Below are 14,885 nucleotides of genomic sequence, written 5' to 3'. Positions count from 1 at the left end.
ATTGTACAACAAATAATTAAAAGCCCAAAACTACCATGGCATTCATGACTGTGATGAATGGACGGAAACTTCTGAACACAACTGCATTTACAAAAAGTTGATTCTGGTAAGCTGGACGTAGCGTTTTCAGTGGGAGACACATTTCGTTACTCATCCAAGGGACTAATTCACCCTCTTCTTTAGATTAAACCTTTTGGCAATTTCCTTACCTGGATGACTGATCGTGCATTAAGACATCTGTATTTAGTGCCTTTCTTAATGGCACTTCAAAGGCTAGATAATACAAGTCTTCATCTGGGGCCTTTCAAGGACTCATGAACAACACTGAAATCTGTGTTAGTAGATGCTTCCAGAAGGATACATTTTAAAACCGTCCCTGAGAATATTTGTTTGGTACCTGCTGCATCTCCCACGTGCTTTCGACCCTCCCCGCAAAGCTGACTGATGGCTGGCACTCTCCGTGGCCTCGCTCAGATCTAGTTAGCATAACTGCACTTACTGACGCGGCTGAGCAGCTTTTTGATAAATGACACGATTAGAGGTAAAATGAACAATTTGACTCGGGCCACGCCCCGAAAGCACAGAGGCTTTACACCCGCTGTCAGAGGGCCGAATCGAGTTCATCTTTCATGTCTGAAACCCAGCAGTGTCGCACACAGGCTGGTGTAAGCTGTCTTTGACATGTACTCACTGTTGGGCTTATTGGCAGTCACTTCTTCACTGTCACTGTGAGTAACGGCCACGTAGCGCAGCGCTGGAGATTGATATATGAAAAGATGAACTGACTGATGGCTTGACTCGGAGATACTGTAGGTGAATGAATGGATATTTTAAACAGATTAAACAGCATTGTGTTTGAGGTTGATAAATAGCACGAGGACAGCGCAAACAAATTAACTGATTAGTTTTTGAGACGCTTTTCTAATTGAGAACCGAAAACAAACCTCAGCTATATTAAAAGTCATTTTTGAGATTGTTTATGACATTTGAGTTCATCTGAACCGAATGAAACATGTTGGCTGCCCAGATTAGTTAAAGTTTCTACCTCAGTCTAAACAGATTAAGGGCAGGTCTGTTAGCTCAAGAAGCTGTGCAGCATTTAGCAGTACAGAATGGGATATTACACTGATGAATGATGAAACTCAAAAGAACCAAAAACAAGCGTTGCATGCAGCAGCTAAAGGGTACAGTTTAAAATATTGCCGTTGACAAAGCTCCAGGTATGTGATAGATCCTCACAAGGCATCCTCACAATGTTGTGATGAGTCTCAGTTATCACATATAGACAGACGCCTGGTCAGGACCCTTTGGATACCCCTAAGTACTATTTTTCCATGTGCATGGTTAATGTTGTGAATATTATATAAACTACCTGCAAAGATTAAGAGAAAACACAAGTAAAAAAAATGAGAAGAAAGCTCCCAAAAGAAACAAACTGCTGTGAGAAGTGATGACGCTGCTGCACAATCCTGCAGGATTGTTAGCTCGCAGCATTTAGTGCGGCAGCCGCTGATGACTCCGATGCTAAAGAAGGCACTGTGTGAGGCCACTGACTTGTGATCAGACGGCAGTGTTTGACGGTCTGGGTTGCAAACACGTTGGTTTCATCAGTTTAAGACGTTTCTGACAAGAGCAAACATCAGATATTAGCGCTGTAATATAATATCGTTTCAATTAACATATCGATTTTGGACGTTTTCACACCAAAAACCTTTCTTTAAAAAAAAAAATCTTTACTTAAATTAGTCATTTCTACAATATTAACAATATAGTAAATAAAACTGGGGAATAAATGACTATGTGGATGTCATTAAATGCATCATAAAAAATCATTGCATGAAAAATGGTTTGAATTTTTTTTTCAATTTCTTAGGATTTTTTTTTAAATTTACACATAATAAAAAATTATCTACCTTTTATTCCCCTGTTTACGCCTTTCATTTAACTCACATTTTCATTTCTACATTTATTCAGCCATAATTATGTATTTTCTGTGTTTTTCTTTAAACAAACACTAAATAAATCCAACATTTTAATTCATAAATTTATAACCTTATCAATATAATTAAATGGGAAAAAATTGTTGGTCAAATGAATACAAAATAAAACAAACATAATGAAGAAAGTGAAAACTTGTGTATATTAAATATCATATTATCATTATTATTTTTTTTATTCATGTATTTTCTATTGCTGTAGCCAAACAATTTCATTGTAAACTGATAAACATATTTCCGCTCCTTTTTTAAAATTTATTTCTGCACTTTTCTGGTGCACGTTTGCAGGATGTGACCGTCTGCAGGTCTGTGATTGCATCGGCATGCCTGGTTGCCTGTTACAGTATGTATGTAGAAGGATCCTGGGCTTGTCCCCTTTGCAGTTTATTTGTTACATTGGTTATTAAAGCTGTCTGCCATCTGGCAACAGAATGAATGGGAGCAGTCGGCGGCCAGTAAATTGTGCACAGATAGATCCTCTATTTGTCCAGCCAAGCAGCAAATATAGACCTGAAGTGGCAGAGGAGGAATGGAGTGAGATATGGAGGGAAGGAGGGAGCATGCTGAGGAGGGAGGAGGCAGAAATAAGCAGCAAAGCTGAGGCTGAGATTTTATTGATACTCATGCCTCTGTTGATTCTGCCAGCAAGTCCAAATCTGGAATGTTTCTCATCGATTACTGATCAGTCTGATTTTCTGCAGCCTGATCATAGCATGAAAACAGAGAAAGACAGACATGAATGTGACTTTGTTTATGGCATAAAACAACAACAACAAAAAAAAACCTTGTCCTTACCAGATCTTAAAATTAGATAAATATAGCTTGAGAAGGACAACAACATATTGTTTAACCCCCCTCAGAAGCAAATAATTGAGACTGTTGCTTTCTCTGTGACACTATTAGTCTGTCACATTGTTGTGGAGGGATTTTGGATCACTCTTCCCTTGCTTCAGGTCATTGAGGTGTGCAGGCATTCATCTATGCACAGCTCTTTTAAGGTCCTACAACAGCATTTCAAACAGGACCACGACATATTACACTGATTCTTTTCTTTATCATTTTGTTTTATATTTATTGTGCTTGTCCTGGCCCAAGCTTCAGACAGATGTCCTCACATTTGACTCTAGAATACTTTTATGGTCAACTCAGTGACTGCAAGGTACCCAGGTCCTGTGGCTGTAAAGCAAGCACCTGCACCACCATGCTGACAGCTGGTATGATGTGCATTATGACCAAACATCTCCACTTTGGTTTCGTCTTTTCAAAGGACATTGTCTTCTGAATTCTTGTTGTTTGTTCAGATGCAAGTTTGCAAACCTACGCCGTGCAACCATGTTCTTTTTAGAGAGAAGAGACTATTTCCTGGAAAAGCGTCCAAGCCACATTTGTTCAGTCTTTTTCTAGTTGCACTGTCATGAACATGCTAAATGAGGCCTGTAGAGTCTCAGATGTAGCTCTCTGGGTTTTTTGCAGTTTATCTAAACGTTAAGAGGATTGTGGCACTGTGCTAACACACACCTGAATGCTGCAAAAGCTTAAGCTTTTATAGAGGTGCTCACACCAGCTTATGATCAGTTACTCAAGTGCATTTGATTAGCAGCACCTGCTGAGGTTGAGGAGTGGGACATCGGCCACAAATTTCCAATAACGACAAATCCTCGATATATAATGTGTCTGGTTTTGCATTAAAAACACAGAATGTTGTCCAATGCAGTCAAATATGAAAGGGGTACAATCAATTCAAATAATACATCTTAAAGCACAAGAAAAATTGACATTTATAGCTTGGATTTAAAGGCGGAAGACGGTGAAGGGAAGGAAAGACGAGTATAAAAAGGCAGAGGAAGAAAAAGAGGAGGAGGGAAGAGAACAAATTAAATGCTACAGAGAGAGGCAGCAAAGGAATACGAATAATCAACATTGGAGTGAAAAAGCAGGGAGAGAAAGAGAAATCATATGTATGATGTTTATTAAGTCTTGGATAAATGAGACGTTCCAGCAGCCGGCTGGACGATAAAGCCAAACATTAAAAATAAAGAGATGATTTCTTTAAAGGATTTATAGCACTCTAAAGTCACTGATGATCACTCACTGAAGACTTCATTATTCCAATTAATGGGCCCCTCCGCTACTTGACCCGACCGTCAAAATTAGTGGCAAGAAACCTTTAAGTCAGATGGATGAACTGCCACAGCCTCGCCAGCTAATTGGCAGCCGCAATCAAGAGCGAATATGTATCAGGAGAAGAAGAAGAGGTTTAATATATTAGCAGAATAAGAGAAGAAGAAGAAAAATGAGGCTGCGAGGAACATGGCAGCACCAACTGTCTGGATGTCAGTGGTGGAAAAATGGTGATGGGGAGGAGAGATGGAGCAAAAGATGATTAAGAAATCAAAGCGAGCAGAGCTAATGTTTTTGAGGAGTTGATCAGACTTTTGAGCATCATAAACATTCATCTCTGTCATGAATCGCTGTGCGGCAGGCAGGAGTTGGACCCAAAATGCAGGACTCACAGACTCGGGGAGGTGAACTCAAAACACAGCTTTATTTGCTGGTAGAACAAACATACAAACTAGACTAAACTGGGAAACCATAAACTAAGAACTCACAGGGAGACACAGGGAGATCCACACACAGCATGAGGGACGACGTCACGCCGAACAGAGGGAGACGCAGACAGAAATACACAGAGGGTAAACGAGGAAAGTTTGAACACACGGGGAACACAGGTGACACTGATAATCATAACGAGACAGGGCGGGGTGAACTGAACATGACATGTACGGGCGTGAGAGTCACAAAGTAAACAGGAAGTGCACAGAGGTTCAGACAGGAGGAGAGAGAGCACGGGGAAAACACAGACATAACGGGCTGGGGAAACATGAAACAACCACAAAGGGAGACGAGGGCTCATAAATACACAGGGCACACAGGGGGGGGGGGAGAGAGAGCACGGGGAGAACTTGGACATAATGGGCAGGGGAAACATGGAATAAAACATAAGGAGAGACGAGGGCTCACAGATACACAGAGGGGCACACAGGGGTAAAAGCCATGAAGGGAAAACACTTAGGGAACAACACAACAGGGCAACTCAGAAAACATGGCCTAAATAAGGAACAAAATACAAACATACAAGAAAACTAAGAACACTGGGCCAACATGGCCCAGGACCATGACAGTACCCCCCCCCCCCCCCCTCAAGGGCTGGCTCCCGACAGCCCAAACCCGAAAAAACAAAAACAGAAAACAACCCACCCAGGGCGGGAGGCGGGGGACCAGGACGGAGGGACCAGAACGGGAAACAAAAACAAACAACAGAAAACACAGGAGCACATGACTATAGTCCAAATAAGGTTCAGGGGGCCGACCCAGAGCCCACAGGCACAAGAGTTCACGGGTCACACGGTCGGGGGGCCGACCAGGTGGGTGGCACAGGTGACAGAGCTGGTCCGGAGGCCGGCCGTGCGGAAGGCAGCGGCGATGGCGAAGGGGACGACGACGACGGAGCAGTTCAGGGGGCCGACCGCGCGGAAGGCAGCGGCGGCGGCGAAGGAGACGACGGAGCAGTTCAGGGGGCCGACCGCGCGGAAGGCAGCGGCGGCCCTCCAGTCTCAGGCGTGCTGGCCATGGCCTGGTGGGCACAGGACCAGACGAGGCAGGACCAGACGAGGCAGGACCAGACGAGGCAGGACCAGACGGTGGCGATGCGGGGGCCGGACCAGGCGAAGCACAGGCTGAGGCCGGACCAGACGAGGACGAAGACTCGGAGGCCGGACCAGACGAGGACGAAGACTCGGAGGCCGGACCAGACGAGGTTGCAGAGGCCGAGGCCGGACCAGACGAGGTTGCAGAGGCCGAGGCCGGACCAGACGAGGTTGCAGAGGCCGAGGCTGGACCAGAAGCAGAGGCTGAGACCAGACCAGGCGTAGCAGAAGCACAGGCAGAGGCTGGCCCAGGCGTAGCAGAAGCACAGGCACAGGCTGGCCCAGGCGTAGCAGAAGCACAGGCTGGCCCAGGCGTAGCAGAAGCACAGGCAGAGGCTGGCCCAGGCGTAGCAGAAGCACAGGCGGATGCAGCCGGACCAGGCGACGACGAGGCGGTCGCAGGTGGCGGCTGGACAGGCTCCTCGGGCCCTCCAGCTGATGCGGCGTGAGGCTGAACGGGCCCCTCGGACCCTCCAGCGGAGACAGGAGGCTGAACGGGCCCCTCGGACCCTCCAGCGGAGACAGGAGGCTGAACGGGCCCCTCGGACCCTCCAGCTGACGAGGCGTGAGGCTGGACGGGCCCCTCGGACCCTCCAGCGGAGACAGGAGGCTGAACGGGCCCCTCGGACCCTCCAGCGGAGACGAGGAGGTGCTGGCTGGGCTCACTGGAACCCCCAGCGGACGAGGTAGATGGCGACACGGGAGCCGCGGAGTGCTGGATGAGCTCATCCGAGCTTCCAGCAGGAGCCGATGTAGAGCCAGAGAGAATTGGGACCCCGGGCTCAACGTTAAGCTGGCTAGAAAACTGCACTGCTACGGGGAACTGGGCCAAAGGTTCAGGTGCGAGCTGAGCTGCTGGACACACGGGGACCTGAGCTGCTGGACACACGGGGACCTGAGCTGCTAACGGTGGAGAAGTAAACGACTGCACAGGGGACTGAACTGATGTCTGTAGTAACGGTGGTGGTGAGAGTGGAGTAGGTGGTGGAGTTAATGACTTCACAGGGGAATGAACTAGAGGTAGTGACGGTTGTGGTGCTGGTGGTTGAGTGGGTGACTGTGCTAAAGGAGGCTGCACTGGGGACACTGGAGACTGCACTGGGGAAAGCAGGGCTGCAGGAGGCTGCACTGGGGACACTGGAGACTGCACTGGGGACACTGGAGACTGCACTGGGGAAAGCAGAGCTGCAGGAGACTGCGCTAGAGACTGCAGTGATGGTTGTAGTGGAGGTGTGACGGGTGGAGGAGTGGCTGAAGTGGCTGCGGGTCGGGCGGCTAATGGCTCGGCTACAGAGTGCCTTAATGGCAGGGCTATGGGTTGAATGACTGACTGAGTAGCAGCCTGAATGGCTGGGTGTAGTGACGGTTGTGGTGGAAGAGAAACAGGTGGTAGTGTGGATGATGGAGCTAAGGGCGACTGAGTGGCAGACCGAACTGATGACTGAAGCGATGGTAGAGGTGAAAATGGAGCTTGTGGTGGAGTTAATGACTGTGCTAGCGGGGACACAGGAGACACAGCTTGTAGCTGGGCAGCTAAGAGAGCTTCAGGAGGCTGGGCAGCTAAGAGAGCTTCAGGAGGCTGGGCAGCTAATAAACTGTTCACATTACCATCCGTAGCACAAAACACAACCCCTGAACGAATAGTCCCACGGTTCGACACAGAAAAAGAGTCCTTATTCACCACAGCCGGCGATGTAAAAGTCCGAACGTCCGGCTGTGGGGTGGCGCGCCCGCGGCGTGATCGACGTTTCTTCCCCGCAGATGGCTCCAAAGGGCCGGGAAAAACCACATCCGGCCGGTGAAACTGACGCGGCTGCTCCAGGGTGGCTGTTGTCTGTTGCTGCTGGGCCAAGTCTGATATTTCCCGAGTTCGCGCCGCCTCCCGGGCTTCATTCAAATTGGCCAATAAGTCCAAACATCCTCTGACCTGGCGGAGATGAGAATTTCCTTTGAGGATTGCTTCGATAGCATTTATCCCCACAATCTTTGCCCTTGTATTGGAAGTGTGGGTTATCCACTCGACTAGGCGTTGGACACGTATCAGATCGCTCTCCCCGGGTAAGTCTGCTGGGTCCATGTTGTGGTGACGTCGTACTGTCAGGAATCGCTGTGCGGCAGGCAGGAATTGGACCCAAAATGCAGGACTCACAGATTCGGGGAGGTGAACTCAAAACACAGCTTTATTTGCTGGTAGAACAAACATACAAACTAGACTAAACTGGGAAACCATAAACTAAGAACTCACAGGGAGACACAGGGAGATCCACACACAGCATGAAGTTGTCATTTTCTAATTTGCTGCGAGAATAGGACAGAATAAAATTGGCGGTGGCGATGGCAGTTCTTTTGAAAGACCGAGGCCCTTTATGCAGTGAGATGAAATTCAGTCGCACATCTAATTAACTTGTTGACAAAAAAAAAAAAAAAAACATAAAAAAAACAAAGGCAGTAAGATTTCAGACACCACTAAATCATAGCAATCCGCTCCAGATGTGGTCTGAAAGAAAAGCGGGGTTTGTTTGGATCAGCAGGGTATCCTTTTAATCGTCTGGAAACATGGAAATGGGTCTTATGATGGCACAAGGCTCCTCGGTGAAATGTAAAATGACCCCCACAGGTCGTCTGTGCAAAGTTTGCTTTGCAACCTTGTCGTATACAAAATGGCATCGGGGTCTGAGAAGTAAAGGCAGTCCAGATGTACCATAGATCTCAATTCATTCCAGCAAGCGGTGACACATCAGATTGGAGTAAGACTATGAGAAACGAGTTCATGGTCTCGGTTGCTAGTTTCAAGTCTTATTCCGTAAGACAAATTATGGCCCCATAAACCCCCAAAAATAAGGACCTAAAATCAAGGCAGGATTGAGTGCCAGACCACCTTTTGATAGACCAGACGCTACTGTGTGACATCAATGTCTCACTCATTTCATTGCATTTAGTTAAAAACAAACAAGACAGCCAAAAACCTTCCTGTTTATGGTGTTTATAGCCTCACTTATTAGTTTCAGGTTTTATTTAATACACACATGATGTTTATCCAATAAATTCTGGAACCATTTCAGTGTTTGCAACAGCTTTCAATTGTATTTGTGGTTCAGGTGAAAAGAGATTCAGTCATTCTTTATTAGAAGAACAAATTAAACTTCACTGCTCTTATTCTCGTCTGCAGCCTGCAGGAAAACACATTGTTTTCTTGAATGAGTGAAAAATACTTGAAATATACCTGGGTGGCTTTCACAAGGCAGCGTGTGGGAAGGACTACACTGGATAATAAAGCAGATCGTGGTTTTTGCTATAACCCAATAATTCAAAAATAATTTAAAAATGCTCCTTGTCCATTTATTACGTCAATTCCACTTTTCCACACTGTAAAACTCAATGTTCACTTCATTGTTGTTGTCCAGTCGTCTTTCTACCCACCTTCTCCAGCCCAATCAGCCTCCACTATGTATAATTTAAATCACACAACGCACCACCTTCCTATCCCACCTCGGCCTCACGCGAGTCACTCCCACCCTCCAAGCCTCCATCTTGTCTTCACCACCACCAACATCTAGACTCCTGGGGATTCTCCTTAATTCCTATCACTGCTGGGATTTCATTCTGGGCCCTCAAAGTCTAACAGCCGTGTAGCATAACAGATTTCTGTAGATCAATAAAACACCTTCAATTCCTTCTAATGATCTCTCCTTATTGAACTGCTTTTGGTAACTTAACCCAACCAAAGGATGAATTGCACCACTTGGACACTGGTTTATCTCACTGTGTAGAGCTGGTAAGCCATGTCTTATACAGCTAATGGAGAAGGCGTGCGTGACTTCCCCTGGTCTTCCTCCCAGTTTTCCTGCTGTACTAACACGAAAAAAGCCTAAAAAGCCCAAATATAAAAAACGAAAAGCCTCTAACTTCAGTCTTTTGATGAATGCCTTCTCCATAGATACATAGCTATCTTACCAAATATAGCTTTTTCTATGTGTTTTGGCCTTTCATCCATACATACACTGTATTTTAGGTAACTGGAAACAGAACTTCTGACAAACTCCAATTTTTGTGTTTAGATGACAAGGAAACAAAGATTTTGTCTTGAAACACCAAGGCTGTGCGGCCTTATCTCCTCTTTGCTGATTCTAGACTCTGCGCCATCAACAAGCTTCTCTGCAGATAGTCCTGGACCAGAGTGGACAGCAAAAAAGGTTGGGTGTGTTTATGTTGCTAATGTGTAACTGTGTGTAATTTCACAAGGTAGGAAGAATATCACAAATTCTCCATCTTTCAGTTGGAGGATCTGTGGCATATAAAACGGCTCCTGCATGCATTAGTATTAATACAGAGCCTTTGGTACGTGGTTCATTTCAGCAGCAGACTCTACATTCAGGAATACAACATAAAGCACAGCACGCTGTGACAGTTAGAAGCGTGCTCTGCCTGAAGTGATGTGTAGGTGTCGGTACAGGTGGCTTCCTCAGAGCAGAAATGAACAGGACCCAGGTGAGACACGAGAGAAAGAAAACACAACCCAATGGCCTCTTCGTGTCCTGCGATCGATTTTTCTCTTTCGGGGGTGAAGAGAGGAAGCACGAAAAGAGATGGGAAAAAAATGGCCCAGCACTCTCGTTCTCATGCATCAGGCAAGTCGGGCATAAAATAGTTCGTTTGGATGGGTGATCATGAACTGGCAGCAACGGGAGGAAGTTTACCAGAGCTAAATGAATGCTCAGCCTCCACTTTCTCTCTGCCTCCCACCCCGCGTTACAGCCATAATTTATTGTAATAATATACCTTAAAATGGTGGCGGGAAAAGAAGCAGGAGAGAAATGGGCCGTCCTCGCGGCGTGTTTACATTGCATATATGATTGTGGGAGAGAGCAGTGTGAGCCCTGTAGGGGGGTAACTGATTGGAAAAGGTGATTCATCTGAGGTTTTTCAGTTTCACTGAGCTTTAGTAGTCATTAGAAGCATTGCTCAGATGCTCACAGGGCTGCTTGCTGTCCTTTTTCTCTGCTCAGCATGGGCTGTCTAGTATTTATTAGTCGCTCTGTTTGCATACTGTGTATACTGTGGTCAGTATACCAGATCACATGCATGCATATTTATAATTCCTTCCTTAAAGCTTTATATTTTGAGTTTCATGCAGCTTGTGTCCATGTTTGCAATTAAATTCTGATCTGTTTCATCTCTCCTTTACTACTGGTAAGGTCACTAAAGGGTCAAATCTCAGGAGTACAATCGACAGCTGCAACTGAGTTACCGAAACATATTTTTAGAATTTACCATGCTAGTCCTGTGATTTGGCTCAGTTTTCTTCAATTCCTCTTTTTGTGCCTCAAATTTAAACCACACAACTGTACGTACTTGCCTTTAAATTGTGTCAGTAATGTTGTCCCTCATTTCTGTGAACCCGAGGATGTGAAAGTGACCAGAGGCGTAAGCTGGCTTGAGTAGTCACTTTCCTCTGAACGAATTTGCATCAGTTCACATCAATATACTCGAGCAATGTGCACATGATGCCACGTGAAAAACATCAATACTGAATTGCAGGCATTTGGTTTGCCTAAAATGTGGAAGATCTCAGTTTCATGACCAGGAGGAGACACAGTTCTCAGCGGGGGTTACATCGGGAACAGCGTCTAGGGTAAAAATCTGTGCCAGATCTGTTGCGGCAAACCCACGGAAACAAGGTAGCAGCTGACAGGAGATCACAGAAGATTCTTCTTCTAGAGAAACATGCCAAGATCTTCAAAGACCAGCAGACAGTGACTCATATTTTCATCTTTTTAAAGCTCGTCAGGACTCTAGCAGAAGCTGATAGCTGGTAAAATACAGTATGTAGGTTATTTTGTATTTGAGCAGCCTACCTACTGCAGTCCTACCTCTACCGTCCCAGAACAACTTTTCAATATCTCTAAACCTCTCTGGTGAGATTTGACACCATTGCGTTACCATTTCAAACCAGAGTTTTTTCATCTTTTGCTAGTTTTGTAAATATTTTTTATTCTTTCAGCTCAGAGCAAACAGTAAGAGTGCAGTTCTTTCAGCAAACCTATATTAGCCACACTGGCCTTTGTTTTATATTTATTATTAATTTTACATTGAACTGCATCACAGATCACTACTGTAGAGTTTCGTTTGCCTGTTCCAGCAGTTTGTTCATGAATAGTTCTTGCATCAAAGTAAAAAAAATTATGTGTTTTCTTACCCTGGCATGCAGCATGTTTACAGGAAGCTTAAAGGTTTAAGCTGATGAGGTCAGCCATGTTTCTGGTCTAGAGAAATAACAACAGAGACAGTTTTACTGTCACTTTAATCAAAGCTTTATACAGCATGATTAATGTGCACTTTATAGTTTATTATTTAGTCTTGGCTGATCTTGAAACAGGCACCCCTGGCAGGATTGGTGCCTTGCTCCAAGTATTGACCGGAGACAATCCACTGAAAAAAAAAGAAAAGTCCTTTCAGACAAAAGAAGGTGACTTATTTGAAAGCATTTGAGGACCTCAAACACTCCCTTCCTCCATTCGCTCTCCCATCTTGGCCCTATAACTCGTGACAGAAGACATAGAGCTAGTTAAGATCATTTACATCCCGGCCATCAAGAGTTTGAGATGGCTCATTAGCCTCTAGCGTGTAGATAAAGCTCTAAATTGACAAGTGCAAAGTATGGGCTGCTCCTTCAATTTGGGGAGAACAGGAGGAGGGGGAGCTGTGAAGCTCAGGTGATTGATGGTCCTGCGTCCTCTTGGCTCCGCTCTACACTCTCAGAAGTCCTGGGACTCGGCGTTGGTTGTTCCTCGGCCAGGGGGCTGCTCACATGCACTACACCGCCATTGGACTCAACTACTTATAGACAGAAGGCCAAATGTGCTCTAACTGTAAGGGGGCCATTACCATGGTGATTAATGAGGTTGTCAAAAAAACTTGACTCCAACTCTTGTGCCTCTCCCCTCCTTTATTTTTAATTTTATTGCGACCACACCGGGTTTAAAAAAATAATAAAATAAATAAAAAAACGTCTTTAAAAATGTTTCATCAAACTAATTTATTCTAATTATGCACACTGCCTACTTTTGCGCTGTGTTCCCCAGCACTCAGATGCCCCCCATCCCGCTCCCCTTAAACCTTTTGGTGCAGATTAACGTAACAAAAAGTCTATTAATTAATATTTTGTGGCTTTTAATTCCTGGCAAGGATGCCGTCTTGATGCAGCTGCCTGTCGAGGCCCGTCACTCCTGAACCCGTGCCAAGGAAGTGCAGATGTAATTCTGTTATCTCTTGCTTAGTTGTTTACACAAATTAATTCGAACAATTAGCCCTCTACCGGCCTTTCATGAATCATGCAAGAGGAGATGCCAAAAAATTAATACAGAGAGATTTCCATTTCCAAATGAGGGAGCTCCAATTTTGGGCGAATAAAATGTTATACCTGCTAAAGGCTCGGGAAAAAAATTAACTGTCCTCAGTGGAAGCGAAACATCTGGCGGCTTAAATCATTGGATTTAAATTGAATGTTGAAGTCGAGGCTGATGAAAAAATGCTTGCGATGACATTTTGAGAGGTTTCATCAGGTAGCAAAAGTGAATAAATACTGACAAAATAATGAGAGTCGGGCAGCGGTGAATCCCAGAGTTTCCATTACACTAAATAAAATAGGCAGGTGGCAACCATAAAAAGACTTTCACTGGAGAGTTTTACTGCTGCACAATTACCTTAATCAAAGACTCTCCCACCTTAACAAAAAGGGGAAAACACTCTATTAGTTTATGGGCATTAAAGTTATGTGAGCAAAGCCCATTATCACCTTTAATAATATGGAGATAACGGGGAAAGCAAGAGGAACCAACTCATTCAGGTAACTGATATCAAAATAAATGCAAAGCATATTTTTACTTACAATTTGAACTTTTTTGTACTCGTTCTGAAGCAAATATTTACAAGTGCTAGCTTTATTGAATAATTTCAGATGTATTTTTTTTGAGTATGGGACACTTTTTAGTCCACCCTCAAAAATAAATGAGTTCCTCCCTAACCAGGTGCCAGGAGAAATGAGTGGTTTGTTTTAAGGCCATGAAAACTCCCATCTAGGCAGTGAGCTTGCATACAGACAGTATATTCTTCAATGAAAGTGTCTGAGCTTCCCTCACTTTCAGCATAAAGTTTCCTTCTCTGATCATGCACGAAGGGTTTTTACAGATTTACCCTCCTGAAGTCACAGTTTTTGCACTCTGCTCAGGTTTGGAGCGTCCCTGAACTGCAACTTGTGTGAGAGAGTAAAAAACTAAAACAAAGTCAAGTGAGCAGAAGGAAACTTGTGAGACTCCATCAGTTGGGTTGTGTTCGCACAAGGTATTTGTGAGTTCTTTGTACCAAGATGGACGTAGCATGGAAAGAAATACAAAGGGAGTTACAGCCTTCTGTGGGTATCATCATCATGAAGTTTACGTCATTCATGTCCAGCACACGCCGTTAGATCCAAATTCCAAAGTGTAGACAGTAAAGAACTTTAAGAGTGCCGAAATCTCAGCTTGCAACCAAAATAATAGTAAAAGATTAACATGCAGGAAAAGGAGCTCAATATAGCTGCATGACAAATAAATCTATAATACTAATTTTAAGAGTAAACATAACTAAAAATGTTGATTTTCCATTTTCAATGCTTTTCCAAAGCTAGTAGATCTACTGAAAGACATAAGTAATGGAAATATATATGCAATACGAAAACCCAAGAAAAGAGCACAAAATAGAAAGCAAAAAGAAATAAAAATATATCTGCCATGGATGAAAAATCTGCTCAGTCACAGGAGAAGAACGAACTCACGGTGACTTAGATCCAGCTTTTGTTTTGGAGCTTTCCTCTCTCAAAGCCAGCAGGGGGCGGTTTCCATCCACTTGTGATCTGCAGTCTGTTCCACAGTCATATCCTCTGCCGGCTGCAGTAGAAACAGGCCGGTCCTGGAGACGATGGCCCGGTGTCTGTGTCATTAATGGTTGCCTTTCAAGCTGTCAGCCTTAACGAGCTGATTGCAAACGGAAATTGACGTTTGAAATGTAAGTGAATAAGCAGATCCTGGGTTTCGGTGGAGGGCGGGCAAGACGACACCCTGGCATCCTCCATCTTTAAACTGCAGGCTAACTGCATTTTTTTAAAAAGAGGCCATTAGGCAACAATAAGTGGAATCCATATGAT

This window comes from Diplotaxodon limnothrissa, linkage group LG23 (genome assembly GCF_057381915.1).
Source record: "Diplotaxodon limnothrissa isolate DT_005_m linkage group LG23, D_limnothrissa_male_GT1.1, whole genome shotgun sequence".
NCBI classification, from domain to species: Eukaryota; Metazoa; Chordata; class Actinopteri; order Cichliformes; family Cichlidae; genus Diplotaxodon; species Diplotaxodon limnothrissa.
Note: the sequence above shows the minus strand (reverse complement) of the source record.